Source organism: Oryx dammah, unplaced genomic scaffold (assembly GCF_014754425.2).
Source record: "Oryx dammah isolate SB20612 unplaced genomic scaffold, SCBI_Odam_1.1 HiC_scaffold_2, whole genome shotgun sequence".
NCBI lineage: Eukaryota > Metazoa > Chordata > Mammalia > Artiodactyla > Bovidae > Oryx > Oryx dammah.
Window position 1 is genome coordinate 110300052 of NW_024070186.1, and position 18889 is coordinate 110318940.

At 38.8% G+C, this 18889-nt stretch overlaps 1 non-coding gene across 1 annotated transcript; it reads left to right on the plus strand.

Moving 5' to 3' along the window:
• The first annotated feature begins 14305 nt into the window (after nt 1-14305).
• On the plus strand, nt 14306-14410 carry LOC120859610. The gene has a single exon (XR_005720119.1). It is a non-coding gene; the product is annotated as a U6 spliceosomal RNA (small nuclear RNA).
• Nucleotides 14411-18889: the final 4479 nt, after the last annotated feature.

Below are 18889 nucleotides of genomic sequence, written 5' to 3' on the forward strand. Positions count from 1 at the left end.
GGAAGACCCCCTGGAGAAGTTAATGGCAACCCACTCCAGTATCCTTGCCTGGAGAATCCCATGGACAGAGGATCCTAGCAGGCTATAGTCCATGGTGTCACAAAGAGTTGGGCACAACTTAGTGACTAAACAAAACAAGGTGTTTTATATTATCAATACCATTACCAGTTACTTGATAATTCTTTATTTTTTTAGAGTCTATCATATTTGATTCTTGAGCATATATTATTACATCTGATCCTGGCATCAGCCCAAATGTAGTATAGCCACAAATCCCCTCTATTCTGTCCCCTAAATACCTCTCAAACTTGACCAGTCCCTCCCTTTCTCCTCTGCCTCTGCCTTAGTTCTGGCCTTTATTAATCCTCACCTGAACTTATTATCTAAGAACTTATTATCTCATCACCTTATATTAGCATCCTAACCAGGCAAATAGCCTGCATCCCATTTTCTTTTCCCTCCCTCTCACCACCCCCCCTTTAAACTCAAAGTTTACTCTCTGCTGCTCCAGACCTTTCTAAATAACAACCCAATCCTTTTATCTCTGTGATTTAATTACTTTGGAGGTTCCCTTTCAACTATACAGAGTCCAAACTCCTTTGCAAATTACACAAGACTCTCCAAAATCTGCCCCTCTCTAATCTCATCTCTTACCTACCAAATCTCAACATCTTGCAATTGACTGAAGATATAATCTTTTCTTATATATTGTGCCTTCATATATTTTCCTCTCTCTGGGATGCCCTTTTATTCTTCGTCTACTTGATGACACTTATTTTTCCTTTGAGAAACAGACCTAGCATCTCCTGTTCTATGGAGTCATCCCCCACCACTCAAAGACAGAATTGACTACTGTCTTCTGGGTCACATCTTAACCCTACATTTATTTCTCTAATAACATTTATTGCATTGTTTTGCAATAACTACATTATGTCCCTGGATCCCCTAGTAAGCTATGAATTCCATAAGAAGAAAGTAATCATACTGATCTTTACACACTCATCGCTTGCACAGCGCAGTGTTGTTGATTTATAAGTGTTGTGTTAGTCGCTCAGTCATGTCCAGCTCTTTGCAACTCCATGGACTGCAGCCCGCCAGGCTCCCCTGTCCACAGAGTTCTTCAAGCAAGAAAACTGTACTGGGTAGTCATTCCCTTCTCCAGGAGATCTTCGCAACCCAGAAATTGAACGTGGGTGATCTATAAATCATTCTTAAACAAGTGAATAAACAAATGAAATGCAAGGGTGGGGAAAAAGAAATAATATAGGTCTTATTATTATTTAGATTTATTATTCCCATTTAATAGGAGAAGAAGCTAGGCTAGATGCTAGTCCTACAAAACTGAAGGCACTTAAGCAGAAAGCTTAGAATCTAATAGCTATACCACAAAATAGAAGGCAACATGGGGAAATAGGTATACTCAAAGATTTGTTTCCAGTTGGGAAGCTATTGGAACTATAATTATATAGATCCTTAAAGATGAATAGAATTCAACACAAATAAAGAGGGCCACATTAAAACTTTTCTGGAATGAAGGGTAGTAAGTACAAGTCGATGAGAATAAGGAACAATATAAGCAAAAGCATAGAGCTAGTAAGGATGGAGGGAAGGTCATGTAGTTCTTGTCACCAGAGTTCTTGCAGTATCATGTCAAGTACATCTGTAAAGTTAGATGGAGCTCAATCAGTCAGGGCCTTGAACTTTTGACTCTGCCAAAGGCAGCATTGGGATCAGCAAATCATTTATTGCTACTAAATGCTCTTTATAAAACAAGAAACACAAGATGGGAGAGTTGCTCATATTCTTGATTCATGTTTTAGCACAATGATGTTACTCAGCCCAGTCATCTACTGCACTTGGCTTCAAATAACTTTCAGCCTTACCATAAATCAACTCCATTCTAAGTAGCAAAACTTAACACCCTTGACAGTATTTAAAAGGTTCTGAAAAATGAAATTCCAAAATCTTAAAGCTGTCAGTAGTGTAGAAACATGCTTTCATTTTGAAGGAAATTGGCTGCATTTGGATATATAAATTCAGGCATGTGTGCCAAAAAAGAAAGTAATATCACAGATAATGGTCATGCCTGTGTTGTTTACTGTTCTTCATCAGACCCAGGAGGCCAAGAGTATGGTCATGAACCACATGTGGCTATCATCTACCTAAAATATGGCTAGTGCAAGTTGACTTGTTAGTAAAATGCACATTAAATTTTGAAGCCTTAGTAAAAAAAATTACAGTATCTCAATAATTCTATGTTGAAATGATATTGTACACATAGGTTAAAATTTACCCCCCAAAATTTAAAAATTAAAAAAGTCATACACTGTAGTGTCAATGATGGGTATATATAAAGTGTGTTTGAATCTGTGACAAAAGAGAGTGACAGAATAGAAAAACAATACATTGAGTGCGAGTTTTTATATAGCTCTCAACTGACACCCATAGTCTCTTGCCCTTACTTAAAAGAGTATCTGTCATTCAGCCACCAACCAAAACCAGAGTCATGATTTAACTTGCAAAATAATCATGAAGCACAACAGGACCTGCCTTTCCCCTCAATACTTCCCAATCCTATTAATATAAAGAATGATTTTCTTTATAATATAAAGAAAAATTTTATAGAGTACCATAGTTTTTATTAGCATTATTGTTATTATTATTATTGTCTTAGCCTCTTCTGTGACAAAAAGAGAAAAATATTTACCAATCTCTCAGGAATGTTGTGGAATTTCAGTAATTTATGTAGCTAAAGCTACAGCTCCATCAGGTTGAGGCACACTGTTCAGTGAGCTTTTTTTTTTTAGAATTAAGTAAAGTCAGCTGCATAAAACCATAGCCCATGCTTTAAATAGCACTTTATTACATAAATTCATCTCACAACCACAACAAGGAACTGACAGAATAGCCTTTGTTTTGTCAACATTTTTTTTTTCCACAACTTGCACAGCAAGGTTATAAAATAGCCTTCAGGGAATCTCACTAACAAGATTACAGACTCATGTGGACTGCAAACTTGTAGTTATTCAAATCATCTTTTGTTTTAGTAGCTCCAATGTTCTCTTTTTTTGTATTGTATAGTATATTTCCTTCTCTTTTTTTTTTTTTTTTTTTGGATACTCAGCAGTTTCTTTACTACTAAGACAATTTCCCTTTTCTGACCAACGTAACCGGAGAAGGCAATGGCACCCCACTCCAGTACTCTTGCCTGGAAAATCCCATGGATGGAGGAACCTGGTAGGCTAGTCCATGGAGTCGTGAAGAGTCGGACATGACTGAGCGACTTCCCTTTCAGTTTTCACTTTCATGCATTGGAGAAGGAAATGGCAACCCACTCCAGTGTTCTTGCCTGGAGAATCCCAGGGACAGCAGAGCCTGGTGGGCTGCCATCTCTGGGGTCGCATAGAGTTGGACACGACTGAAGTGACCTAGCAGCAGCAGCAGATCAACATAACACAGGCATACATATAACCATATGAGAGACTCCATAACGTACTGCCCTCATTAAAACAATGCCTAGAATCAAGACTTTTAGAATGCAGATTACCAGTCAATACAAGACCTTTCTCTGAAAAGGAGGCAATATTGTATGACAGATAAAGCAGAGCATTAATAAAAGATAAAATGAACCATGTCACCATCTGATATTATTTACTCTACCATTTCTGCTAACCTCATTCCTTCATTCTTAGAACTGAGATAACCTGCTGCTGCTGCTAAGTCGCTTCAGTCGTGTCTGACTCTGTGCGACCCCATAGACGGCAGCCCACCAGGCTCCCCAGCCCCTAGGATTCTCCAGGCAAGAACACTGGAGCAGGTTGCCATTTCCTTCTCCAATGCATGAAAGTGAAAAGTGAAAGGGAAGTCGCTCAGTAAGTGTCAACTCTTCACGACCCCATGGACTGCAGCCTACCAGGCTCCTCCGTCCATGGGATTTTCCAGGCAAGAATACAGGAGTGGGGTGCCATTGTTTTCTCTGGAGATAACCTGCTAGACAGAGTTATTAGGTAAACCAAACCATGCCTACAAAATTATCTAGTAAAGAAATTTATCTGTGCTATTGTCATGATTATAATAAGAAGTTACCAAGTCTAGGTACCGTTCCTATGAAATATTCACAGGGCAGGAGACTGGGAGCTGGAGAGAGCAAGGAAAGCAGTGGTCAAGCTGTGGAAATGACTGGGATCAGAAGGGGAAGGTGAAAGTTAGACTTCGGAAAGAAATGCTGGGGAGACAATAATGTTGACCACTAAAAGTTGGTGTGAAAGAGAAAAAGCAAGTAAAATGTAGTTACTAAAAATGAATTTGCACAAAACATAAAGATTTCTGTCTGCATGTTTTAAATGAACTTATCCTTTCAAGAATGTTTGCCATGGATGCAAACACTGTCATTGGAGCTTGGCCTTTTTAAGACAATATCAAATAATGTAGTTGTTTGCCCACACATGCTTTTGCCAAAGTCAAGACAGATAGGATGCTATCTACGAAGAGAGATGCCTCAGGTTGTTTGCTTTTAACAGACTCACCTTTATGTACTCCTCCAAATTAGATTTGTTTTTCCTTCTCAGTGTTAAACCAGTCACATGTCTGTCCTACTTTGGAAGAGCACAATCAGTAACACAAAGTAATTTTAATGCCATCATAAAAATTGCTACTTGCCCAAGCAAAGGTATATAATTTATTATCTCTATTGTATATCATCTATGTTCCACATGTATTATCATTCAGGCCATGCAAGTTACATTTTATGGGGAGAACACAAAGATTTGAAAGATTGAATGACATATTCAAAATCAAACAGGAAATTCTCACTCTCACTCTACAGTGAATGGCTCCAATGCCAACACTGTTTGGCAGACAAGAGAGGCTATGCAGGACTTTCTGTTCTACCCAAGTAATTCCTTGGCCAAAAACTTGAGTAAACTATCTGGACTTGGTAATAGCTGGTGTTGATGTATTGCACTCAAGAGAGAGAGAAGCAAGTCAGAGGTGCTCACCCATCTTTACATTTGAACTTCAGTGACTTATTAAGGAAAATAGCACTGGATTACCCTTGTCTACCAATATAAAGCCAGACAACCACTTGAGAGAGAAGGATAAAGGTGATTCCAGGGGCTAAACCTGGTATCTCTAAGGTTCCTTCCTTCTTGTAAGAAGTCCCTGATTTTAGCATCCTTTTCTAGTTTTCCAAACTTAAAGATAATTATGTCTCATTATTTTAAGAACAGTAAAATTTCTACTAATTCCTTCTACCAGAAATGAGAATATAGAAGACTAAAAATTGCTCATTTGTTTCATGAAATCATTTCAAAAAGAAACCACAGCGATCCTCTGTCTTCCAGATAGCTAACAGTCCATTTCCTGAGATGTGCTGAAGGGTTCCACCCTCTGCTACAAGGTTCAGGTGTGCTATCCCCATTTCCTGATCTCCCGAGATCAAAATAGCACTGGAAAGTGGTTGCTTAAAAAGTCTGTGAAGAACTTCCCTGTGGTCCTTTGGCTAAGACTCTGTGCTCCCAGTGCAGGGAGCCTGGTCGAGTTCCCCAAAGCATGAAAATTAAAAGCGAAAGGGAAGTTGCTCTGTCGTGTCCGACTTAGCGACCCCACGGACTGCAGCCCACCAGGCTCCTCCAACCATGGGATTTTCCAGGCAAGAGGACTGGAGTGGGTTGCCATTGCTTTCTCTGTCTCAAGCACAGTACTTGTTATTTATTATTCAACTTAAGTGAAAATCCTCAGCTGCCACACTCTTCTACTTCCCCACCACACACTCCTAAGTCCAGAGCTTACATAGAAAAGTGCCACACACATGGAGACCAAGCCTAACTTTTGGGGACCTGAACCAAACTTGGAAAACTCGACCAACCTTTTGAAATTCAACTCATTTAAAAAAAAAGGTTAAGTAATAAGACATCCACATATCTGTTCATCTCTGCAGGCAGTTGTGTATCTTTTATCACTACTCTGCTCCAATTCCATTTGTGCAACCACCATGTCAAACATGTCCAAACTTTAGGTTGGCACTAGGCTGTTAAAAATGAGGTAAGTCAAAGCAGAAGGTGCGATAATGCAAACTCAGTTCACTGCACAGTGAATCCGCTGTGCAGTGGCGACGCACGGTACTCCAGAGGTGCTCCACAAACTCTGTTCAGAGGATGCTTATACCAACAGAATTTAAGCTCAGGACTTCTGGGTCACTCCTGATGCTTCTCTTCAGCCTGAGTCCTTCTTGGTTTCCATCTTTGCTTTCTGCTCATGCGTGTTTTCCACAAAATCAAATGTACTTCCAGACACTGAAAACAGATGCGGTTTGGGGCAAAAAGTGCTAGTGTTTTGGAACCTGTTTCAATAAAGGTACATTAGTCTGTCAACAAACTCAGAATGCCGAGGATGCCTTTCAGAAGGATAACATCCAGTTTGGCTTCAACCATCCAAGAAAAGAGTTTTTCATCTTTGTGCATCAGAATCATCCAGAGAGATTATTTAAAGTATAGCTTCCAAGGGTCCACTCCAAGTTTACTGAACTGCAGTGCCCAGGGGTAGAAACCAGGGATATCTTTCTAGAAGTTGCCCAGCTGATCCTACTGTAAAATGCAGATCTGAGAAACATTGGTAGGGCCTAAATTGGTCATATGAAAATTTGAAACCATGGTGCAAATCATTTCTTTACAACTTGAATTTGTCCTAGACTATGCAATTGTCCTAACAGGTGACAGCTGCCTTTCCAGAAGGTTCCAAGTTTATACTTGTGGGCATGCAACTGGGATGAGGCAAATACTCACCTAGACCATAAACCTGGTTTGATGAGATGAAAATACAGAATATTCCTCCCTTCTCTCACCTGCCCTCACTCCTGACCAACAGCTAGCTAGTTACAGATGTGGGTACTTTATTGATAAGAATTATATCCTGTGTCAGTGTTTGGTTTTTTTTTTAATTAAATGACAGCATTGGTTGTACAGAATTTTTTAAAGAATTTAACATCCTCACTCTACTTCAATGGCAAATATGTTGAACCCAAACACCTGAGGACTAGGATTCCTAGGGTAGAAGTTCATAAAGTTAATATGACACTGAACACAACAGATCAAGAGCTGAGCAACAGTGTGACCTGTAGCCAGTCCAGACCTGAGCTCAGTGATAGCTCTGACTTTACTCTAAGCCTCAGTGGAGAGGAAGTTCAAAGACAGTTAGCCACTAATGGGAAATTCATGTTCACTTTCGACATGCCCTGTTTTTCCCTTTTTTTACTGCTACAATTGCAAGTTGAGTTTCTACACGCAAGCAGACAGCCATGGGTAAGCCCAGTTGAAATAATGCCAACTGACCAGGTCACACAGAGAGAGATGTATAGTGACTGAACGAAAGCCAGAGAGAAGTTCATGTGGCCACACACATACGATCAGCAGTGTCTCATGAAATGGGAGAGTACTTGGTCAAAAATTTTCCAAAAACTAGATAAATTTAAAACAGGTTTAAAGTAAGTTGTTAAAGTGCAAGTATAATAATACAGTAAAAACTTGATTCATTGCTGTACTCAACAAATGTGCATTGAGCACCTGCTAGATGGGAGGCTCTATGCCAAGCACTGAGGACTCAAAGGGAATCAAGAGACAGACTTGACCTCAAAAAGCTTTGTTTCTAGAAAATGGGAGGTAACTATGTGAGCATGGGTTTGCAATAAGGAATTATGGGTGTTATGGTAAGTGGGTGGATAGGTGACTGTGGGGACAAAAAGAGAGAATAAAGAACAGTTAACTGGTCTTTGAGAAGAATGCAAGAGCCAACCTGTATTGAGTCTTTGATAATGAGTAGATACAGTGAGGAAAGTCTTTCTGGGAAGTGTGAACAAATGCATAAGGACATAAAACCTATTTCACATTTGGAAAATGCCAAATAGTTTGGGACCAATGGAACATCACAGAATACAAGGTACAAGATCCAATAGGGATAATTCTGCAGAAGTAAGCAGGGGACCCCATGAAGAGCTGGGAATGTTTTGCTGAGGCTCAGTAAGATGCCAATGAATAGTTTTAGGTCGTAGAGGCTCAGAAAGTTTGCTCTGGAGAAAAGGTAGAGATTAGACATAAGCAAAGGAGTATTTTGTTGCTGTTCAGTCACTCAGTTGTGTCCAACTCTTTGTGACTCCATGGTCTGCAGCATGCCAGGCTTCCCTGTCCATCACCAACTCCCAGAGCTTGCTCAAACTCATGTCCATTGAGTCAGTGATGCCATCCAACCATGTCATCCTCTGTCATCCCCTTCTTTCCCCTGCCCTCAAACTTTCCCAGCATCAGGGTCTTTTCTAATGACTCAGCACTTCCCATCAGGTGGCCAAAGTATTGGAGTTTCAGCTTCAGCATCAGTCCTTCCAATGAATATTCAGGGTTGATTTCCTTTAGGATTGACTGGTTTGATCTCCTTGCAGTCCATGGGACTCTCAAGAATCTTCTCCAACAAAACATGGTCCACTGGAGAAGGGAATGGCAAACCACTTCAGCATTCTTGCCTTGAGAACCCCATGAACAGTATGAAAAAGCAAAAAGATGTGACACTGAAAGGAGTACTGGAGGCACGGAAACTAGTATGGAGGCCATTGCACTAATCTGGACAAATCAGGAAGGCAGGGGTAGTTTTTCATTGACTAATGGGTTTCCCTGGTGGCTCAGACAGTAAAGAATCTGCCTGCAATGAGAGAGATCCAGGTTTGATCACTGCATCAGGAAGAATCCTGGAGAAGAGAATGGCTACCCACTTTAGTATTCTTGCCTGGAGGATTCCATGGACAGAGGACCTTGGTAGGCAATAGCCCATGGGGTCACAAAGAGTAAGAGACAACTGAACAACTAACACTTTCACTTTCAGTGAAGTAGAGATGCATACAGATGCCGGAGCTGCTAAGAGAGTAGAAATAACATGCCCCGAGAAAAATTTCAACTGGCCTAGTGTCTTTCTTCTTATTCTTCCAAGTAGTCAAGTTATTGGTTTAAATAACTCCATGTGGGACATAATGGGTGCAGCAACAGTCTAGAAGTAACTTTATTTCTCTGATAAAGTATTCAGGAGTGTTAAGGACCAGTAAGATAACTGAAATTAGACAAGGAAGGAAGCAAAAGGAAAGAGCCAGGTTAATATAAAAGAAGCAATGCTCAGTGGTTGCCAGAGAGTAAGGGTTGTGCGTAGAGTTTGACTACAAAGGGTTATCAAGAGGAACAGAATTGCTGAACCATCCGGTAGTGCTATTTTCAGCTTTTTAAGGAACCTCCGTACTGTTTTCCATAGAAGCTGTACCAATTTACATCCCCACCAAAAGTGTAAGAGGGTTCCCTTTCCTCTACACCCTACCCAGCCTTTGTTATTTGTAGACTTTTCTTGGTGACGCCATTTTGACCACTGTAGTTTTGACTTGCATTTCTCCGATAATCAGCAATGTTGAACATCTTTTCATGTGCCTATAGGCCATCTGTATGTCTTTTTTGGATAACTGTCTATTTAGGTCTTCTGCCCATTTTTTGGTCAGGTTTTTTGTTGTTATTGAGATGTATGAGCTGTTTGTATATTTTGGAAATTGCCTTTGTCAGTTGCACATAACTCTTCTACTTTTGCAAAAAGTATATCAAAAAGAATAAATTTTACTATGTAATTTTTTTAATTGGAGGAAAAGGCAAAAAAAAACTTTTGCAATTCTCAAAAGTAAATCAGTTTATAGCAACATGAGAAGAGTCACTTGCTCTTGGACATTCGTTCATTCATTTAACAAATACACATTGAGCACATAGCCAGAAACTGTGCTACATGTTGGAGACATGGTGGGAAACAGGCCCCATGGAGCTGATAGCCTAGTGGAAAAGACATTCATTAAATAAATATTTCTATAAATTCAATTATGATTGTGATAGCAAGAAATAAATAAGAATACATTATGAAAACACCAGAGAGGTATCCTTGAAATAGTGATATTGACGTTAAATCCTGAAAGATAAGATTGAGTTGATTTAAAATGAAGAGGGGTGGGCTATCAAGAGAAAGAACACCATTTGGGAAGACCCTGAGGTAGGAGCCCTCACATACCCACACACACTCTCACATGCTCACATGTGCTCACCAATACCATCACAAACTCACCTACTCATTTACACGTGGATACACTCTGTGCTTCTAAGATCCTTTGTGCTGTGTAACATTTCTATGATAGAAACTGGAAAAGGCTTTTTATCTACCACTTAACCAGATGTGTCACCTCAAGAAAGTTTTCTTAACCTATTAGTACCACAATTGTCTCATCTCTAAACAGGATTATTAATTAATCATTATAATATTCAGGTTAGTAATTAGGACTTGAAGATTGGGTTATTATAAAGAATAAATTGGTTCATAAAAATAAAGCCTTAATAAGAACACCTAGAGCATTAAGTACTCAATAATAGTAATTTGTTGTTGCTTTCACTACTATTATACAATTATTTTTAGAGACCCTGTTTTTCTTTCTTAAAGAGTTGGCTCTTGGACTCCATTTCTGCAAACAGTGTAGAAGGACTACACCCGACCCACCACACTAACTTCCTATGCATAGGGCCTGTGCCTTGAGCCGTCGGATGGGATTCATGACTATTAAAAATGCTTTTTCAGTGCAAAAAGAAGCTTTGGGGTCTCTTTGGGGTTAAATCCATTCATCTTTACCTTATTTAATCCTTAAGAGCACATCTTATAAACTTTCACTACCAGATATGGGGCAATTGATGTTGGAATAGCCCTTCTGTTATAAACAATAAAGTTGGAGCTAGCACATAAAGCCATTGTTTTTAGACAATGGACATTTTTTTAAACACTGTATTTAGACAATAGGAAACACAATGTTATGAGCCTTGAGAAAGAAGAACTTCATAAAGCAAGCGCTGTGATTTCCCTGGATCTTTACCTGGGCACAATTGCCCAACATGACAGAGTAAACTAGACTCCAACAGAGCACAACAGTCCTGCTGAGCGGAAGAGGCAGAGGTCAGAGCTGAGGAAAGCTGAAGCAGTCAGAATCTGTAGGGCAGGGCACCAGAAAGTAAAGGAGGTATGTTGGGGTAGAGAGAAGCGAGAGAGCCAGAACTTGTGCAGAAGTTTCTCTACGAGTCCTTGGCTTAAAGCTAAGATGCACATGCCCATGGCAAGAGTACCTGAGGCTTGTAGCAACTATAGAGAACAGTAACCATAGAGACAAGGACAGAATAGACATACTAGATACCAAACAGCGCTAGAAGACATGGAAGTTCTGGCAAGGTCCACCCAATAACCACCCTAACAAAGTCTAAAACCAAGCCTTTAAAAGATCTTCAGTGAAAATTGAATTTAGAGGTTGAGACCCATAATAATTGAGGGGCTTGGGAAACATATTGAGTTTTCCTGTGGGCCACTACCTGGGAAACCTTAAAAAAGGGGGGGGGGCTAGCTTTTGCGGTGGGAAACTAAGATGGCATCTGGCGGAAGAGATAGGGGCGTGGTCTATGTTACAGTTTTTGATTGGCTCTCTTGATTTCCGTGCACGGGGACAGTGCATGATCACCATAGACTCCTGTTACAATGAAGCGCATGACGACTTGACCTTTAACGTGATTGGTGCAACTATGGCATATTAAGATTTGACCTTTAACGTGATTGGTGCAACCATGGCATATTATAATTTGACCTTTAACGTGATTGGTGCAACTATGGCATATTATAATTTGACTTTTAGCATGATTGGTGTAACTATGGCATATTACAATTTGACCTTTGACGTGATTGGTGCAACTATGGGAGGTCCCTCACAGAACCCCCTTGCTTGTCTATATAAACCAAGAGTTTGTGGCAATAAAGCGGAACTGCTCAGCTGGAACCCCTGTCGTGTCTGATTGTCTCTTGCTTACCGAGGGGCTGGGTTGGCAGACAGCAGGCTCCCCTCTCCTCAGGACCCCTCGGCTTTGCTGAGGGAAATTCCACTGCCTCTCTTTTTCTGCGGAGCACCCCCCGCATTTTCCAACAGATGTCCTCTAGCAAAGAATAAAAACAAGCCTACAGGGTGCCAGGTAATCAATCAGTAAATGAGCTGCATAATAGAAGAAACAGTAACACTTCTCAAAGGAAAATAACAAAAGTCCAGAACCTATACAATGCACCACCAACAACGTGCAGTACATAATTTTAAAAATTATTAGACATGCAAAAGAACAGCAAAGTGACCCATAGTTAAGGGGAAAACTCCAGTGCCAAAATTACTGAGATGATGTTTTTAGAAAATAAGGATTTTTTAAGCAACTACTTAAATATGTTCAAAAACTTAAGCCGATAGGGACATCATGAGTTAAAAGGTAAGGACTCTGCTGAGAAATGTAAACTATAAAGAAGAGCTAAATGGAAATTTTAGAACTTAAAAATTACAAAGACAAAAAAAAAAATCCCAGTAGGTCAGAAAGGAGAGGGAAACAGTCACTGATGAACTTGAACATAGGAAGGCAAATCTATAGCAATTATCCAAGCTAATGAATAAAGAGAAAATATTTTGAAGAAAAATAAGCAGGTCCTTAGCAACCCGTAGGACAGCAGAAAATGGCCTAAATATGTGTAATTAGAGGCCCTGAAGAAGAAGGTGAAAAATGAGGCAAAATAGACTTCTTAAAGAAATGACAAAAAGGCAAGTTACTAGTTGAGAGAAGTTTCTATAGTACATATATGACAGTAGGCTTATATTCAAAATACAGTTCAAAATTTTTATAACTTGATAATAATGATACAGTCTAATTATCTCTGATGAGCAGAAGAACTTGAACAGGCACTTCACCAAAGATACCTGTGTGGTGATGAGCACAAGAAGAGATGTTAAACATCATTGTTATCAGGAAATTGCAAATTAAAGCTATGATCAGATACCACTACATATCCATTGGAAAGATACTACCACACACCCTTTCAAAAGGCTGACAATGCCAAATATTGAGGAAGACTGAGAATAGTATCTTTTCTCGCTATTGAGACTGGAAAATGGTGCAATCACCCTGGAAAAACAGCTTGACAGTTTCTTTTAAAGTTAAACATACTTATCACATCAACCAGCTATACCACCCCTAAGTATTTACCAAAATGAAATAACCTACTTCCACCCAAAGAGTGCCCATAGCAATTTTATTCATAATAGCCCCAAACTGAGACAATTCAAATACCCACCAATAGGCTAACAATTGTGTTATTAATACAATTAAATACTACTCAGCAATAAAAAATATGCATTACTAATAAATACAACCTTGTGAATGAGTCTCAAAAACATCATGCTGAGTGAAAGGAATTCAATACAAAGGATATGTGTACTGTCTGATTCCATTTGTATGAATACTAGAAGAGGCAAAACTCATCTATACTGACAAAAATGAAATCAATGGTTGCCTGGAACAATAGCTGAAAGAAGAGACTGATTGCAGAGGTTGTGTATGAGGGATCTGTGAGAAAATGAGCTATATCTTGATTAAGATGATGATATGAGTGTATACATTTACTTAACTATACACTTAAAATATATGCATTTTATTGTATGGAAATTATACCCCACAAAGTTGACTTTTAAAATAATACTTGCATAACTCTTTAAATTAGAAGGCTTGTTTTCATCGTTATCCTGTAATGAGTCATTCGGCAATAAATTTTGTAAGGAACAAGTTCTTTTTGAATCATTCACAAGCACCCCAAATGAATATGTAACCATTTGTTTTTGTTATATATGCGTGGCTGGAGAAACTTAAGCTTGTTAAACTAATAATAATAAAACTCCTGCCCATCACCTCTGATTCTAAGCTGCAAAAGAAACTGTAACTGCAGTTCTCGAATTTCTAAGCATCCTCAGTAACTATTTGTTGACCAGTTCCAAACGTGAGTGTCTGGATTTATTTTATAAACAAGTTCTCCTACCATCTAATATCTTGGCTGCTGCAGTTTAGGAGAATACTCCTAGAAAACACCAGTCTTGCAGCAAACATAGAGAGAGTCTGCACAGTGAACCAAGGCTACTAATGGTGAGAGAGACTATCCTAATCACCCTCCTCAAGCAGCCTCTTATAGGACCCTCTTACAGACTTTTGCTCAAGGACCCTCTTATAGACTATTTTGAAAACATAGGCAATAGGCAAGATGGACTTTCTTTTCCTTAAAATTTTCCTACAGGCAGTGGGAAATTGATGGACAAAAGGGGACTGCTAAGCCTGTGCAGTGACCATGTGTGTTGAAACGAGTGCTTCAACTTACGGGAACACCTCCCTCACTGATTTGGAGCCTTGATAAGAATATCAGGATGCTTACCAAGGCAGCACATACACAAAAACTGGAACCATACAGAAAAGATTTTCACGGCCCTTGCACAAGGATGACACAAATTCATGTAGTGTTCTATGTATTTACATGTGGAATATAAAAAACTCATATAAAAAGAGAACAGATATGTGGTTACCAGAGGCAAGAAGTGGGAGGTAGGAGAATTGGGTGAAAGTGGTCAAAGTTACAAACTTTTAGCTAAAAGATAAATAAGTAGTAAGGATATAATGTACCACATGATGGCTGTAGTTCACACTACTGTATACTTGAAAGTTGCTAAGAGTATACATCCCAAAAGTTCTCATCTCAAGGAAAACCAAAAACTCTATAACCATATGAGGTGATGGATGATAAATAAACCTACTGTGATAGCCATTTCGCAGCTTACATATGTCTAGTCATTATTCTGTACACTTTAAACTTATATAGTTCTGTATGCCAATTATACCCCCAATAAAACTGAAACCAAAAAAAAAAAAAAAAGGGAAGAACAGCAGGAAATGTGTAAAAGTTCACTATGAGCTCACAGTTCCACAGGCCAAACGTCTGGGTGGGCTTGGCTGTATTCTCTGTATGGAGCTTTACAAGGACGAAATAGTCAACTGGGATGAGTTCTTATCTGAAGGCTCTGAGGAAGAATCTGCTTCCAAGCTTATTCAGGTTGTTGGCAAAATCCACGTCCTTGGGCATGTGAACTGAGATCCCGTTTTCTTTCCGGATATCTAGAAACTACCTGAATTTCTTAGCTTGTGGGCACCTTCCTCTGTCTTCAAAGTCAATAACCGTGGGTTGAATCCTTCTTAGACTTAGAATCTCTCTGACTCCCTCTTCTGTGACCACCCAAAGAAAACTCTACCCTTTTAAAGTGTTCAGGTGCACCTGAACAGTCTCCCTAGTTTAAGGTCAACTGATTAGCAATCTTAATTACAACTGAAAAGTTACTTTTGCCATCTAACATAATATAATCACAGGAGTAACGCCAGGGGTAGAGGTCATGGGCATCTAGAATTCTGTCTACCCTACTGACACTTCATTTGTCCAGCATTGCTTACCTTCATTGTATCCCTAATGATAGCATTCATTCAAACATTTTAAAGATGTTTTTAAAAACAAATGCTACTAGTCAGTGATTCAGAACCCACATTCCAAGTTACAATTATTAAGACTGGGATAACATTTAAAATATCAGATTTAAGGTTATAGGAACTCAGTTTAAATTCCAAGAGTTCAGACATAAGAGAAGTCAGTATGACCTGGGGAAAGTCTCATAAAGGAAGTGGCAGTCAAGCAGAGCTTTCAAGGATCCACAGAATTTGGGTAGGCAAGAGCATGACTACAGACAGGAATAAACAAAGCCTCTGATAAGCAGCAAGGAGACCCACCTGACAGCTTTTGGAGAATAACAGAAGATAAGGTTAAACAGCTGAGGGAAGTTAAAGTAAGATGGCTTTGTGAACCAGGACAAAAGTTTGTACTTGATTTAGTGAGCAACACTGAGCCTTTGAAAACTATTTAGGTTTCTGTAAGAGTATGCTAAACGGTTGGAAATTTGGGGATTGGTGAGAAAAATGAGATCAGAGAAAGAATAATTACAAAGCTATCAGGGACAAAAATGGCTGATCTATTAGAGATACACACTGACTTTCTATGATGAGTGTAGTAGGCTTTAACATACTCCAGAAAAAAATAAGGGGGAAGAATGGCAAAATATTTACAATTGATGAAGCTTTATGCCACATATGAGTGTTCAATATAATATTCTCTCTACTTTTGAGTATATTTGAATTTTTCATAGTAAAAAATTTTTTTAAGTCTATTGTAGTAATCCAGGAAAACCTAAACATGGGTGGTGGCAGGAAAGATAGAAAAAAATTGACTAATTCAATATATATTTGACCTTGATAACAGATTTGATATAACAATTGCGGGAAGAAACAAAACTGACTCATTCTATAGCTTTGGAAATAGCATAATGGCATAATAGAGAACCTATTAACTGTCTATAAATTCCTGAGCTTTAAACAATGTACTTCACTGGCCTGTATGATTGGAGTATGTATGGAAATGAGTAAACAATGTAAGTTAAATTTCTGTCTATGGATCTCTTTCTCTGTCTTCTGCACCACATGAAAAAACTGGACATATTTTCACCAAATTTAGAGGGCCTGGAAATATCTACCTCTCTAATGTAGCCCTATTTGCTTTATAAAAAAATCATTTCATGAGACCCTAGACGAGTCTCATTCATTTATTTTTATTCTTAAAGTAATATAGTATACTATTTTTCAACTCTCTGCAAGTTGAGTCCAGAAATTTACCTTTTTAAAAAGTTCTCCAGGAGTCTAGAAAGATTTGCATAGAACCCAAAAGGTTCAAATGCTTGCTTGTTTTCCCAAGTGATATATTTAAATTTTTCTTCAGATAGACATAAGAAGTTACACCAGACAAAATTGCTGTCCTTAAGATTAATAATTCTCACTTCCATACATGTAAGAGCCTTTTAAAAAGGATAGTTTTTTGACAATTTTAAAGTAACTCTGGAAGGAACACTTCTTGGGAATAGTGGAGGAGAGACAGACTTTTTAAAAAATGAATGGCAGTGATATCCAATGTAAAAAACATCTGGAGCCAATCCAAAAAGACGGATCTCAGTGGGCAGGCTCCCACTGAGATAATGGCCTAAAGTGAAGAAACTTAAGTGCAGAGAGAGGAGCAGTTGACTTTCAGGGCAGTGAGGTACCTGAGGCTTTCAGGAGAGCCAGTCGAGAGGGATTCCACACTTTCTTGCAAGTGCTTAAAACTAAAATCCTGCCTGAGAAGAGACACTGGCTGCACACACAGAGAGAAGGCCATGTGAATTAAGATACCATGAATTAAGAAAATAAACAGCAATTTCAAACTTAAACCCCAAATCAATTAAGCTAAGGAATCTAGTAGTATTTCACAACCTGAAATTTGTCCCTATTGTCAAGCCCAAAGATACTAAGCTGTTCCAACAAGAAATGCATGCTGGATCTAATTACCAAGTCCATAGAACTACTGAAATCTTTATTCAGATTAATAGGCAGAATACTTTTCACTAAAAAAAAAAATTATATTTAGGCCTAAAAAAGTACATTTTAGTGGAACTTGGCAAAATAGATGCATATTTATTTTCTGAAACCATGGCTTTCCTTGAGTTGAGTCTTCACTTTCAAGTCTGCAGTTTCCAATGAGTGCCTACTCTGGTATTATCATTATAAGGTCAGTTGGTCTAAAATACAGGCATTTAATTTGTGATCATGTTGCTTCTCACATGGGCAACTCTAGGAGTGTTATCCAAGGTGGAGAGTAGCAGGTTTATTCATACATGTGCCAGAGGGTAGAATGACTAATGACTGTCAGAGAAGATCTGTTGTAAGTTTCAAACAATGAAAGTTCTTTAAATCATTACAATAATTTTTAGAATTTTATCTCAATAATTATTTTATGGTTTCTATTAAAGTTTATCAATGGTTAATGAGGTTCCTGGTCAATGCTAGGCATTATAGGTAATAAAATGGAGATGATGTATCATCCATTAAATCAATAATTATGTGGAAGAGATCCTCATAGATTCTGAAGACAAACTACAGGATTCCTCAAAAAGAGGTATTCATCTTAATCACTTTGAGAGAAATAATAGTAACAGAAAAGAATATAAAGCTTCTTTCGATAGGTTAAATGTAGTGCTCCACCCCCAAAAAAGATATAAACATCATAAACCTCAGAACCTATGACTATGATCTCAACTGGAAAAAGTCTTAGCACATGTAATTAAAGAATCACAAAATGAAGTCATCATGGATTATCTAACTGGGCCTTAAATCCAATGACAATTGTCCTTATAAGAGACACCCAGTGGAGAACACAGGGAGGGGAGAAGAAGTCCATGTGAAGACGGAGGCGGGATTGGAGTTATACTGCCACACGCCAAGGAACGTACGGGGCTGCCAGAATTGAAAGAGGTGAAGAAGGGCTCTTCCCTATAGCCTTTGGAAAGAGCATGGTTCTGAGAAACCTTGATTTCAGATGCCTGGCCTTCAGAATTGTAAGAGAATAAATTTCTCTGTTCTGGTGGCTTAAGTCACCAAGTTTGTAATTTGTTACACAGTCCTAGGAAACTAATATACCTAAGAATTAAAAGCTAGATGACCTTAGAAAAGTGTTTTCTGAGAGCGAAAAAAAAAAACCAGTTTAACTGACTCCCGATCTCTCCTTCAAAGCTAGTTTCTATAGCACAGGATCCAACATGTCTGACACATAGCAAGCATTCATCAGTTTGCCACCTCATCCCCATAGGCATTTCAGCAACCCATTCTGTTACCACCATAAAGCCACCGCCCAGTCACAGCTACTCTCCAAAATCTGTAGTTCCTAATTAATTTAGACTAAACTGTGCACTAGAATCATCTTCACTTGTACCTGCGGGAAGCCTTAAAACCCCTGGAGATTCTGTTCAAGTGTGTCTGGAGTGGGGCTAAGGTATTTGCATGATTAACAAGCTTCATAAAAGAGGCTGATGTCTTTGGTGGCAAAGACTGAA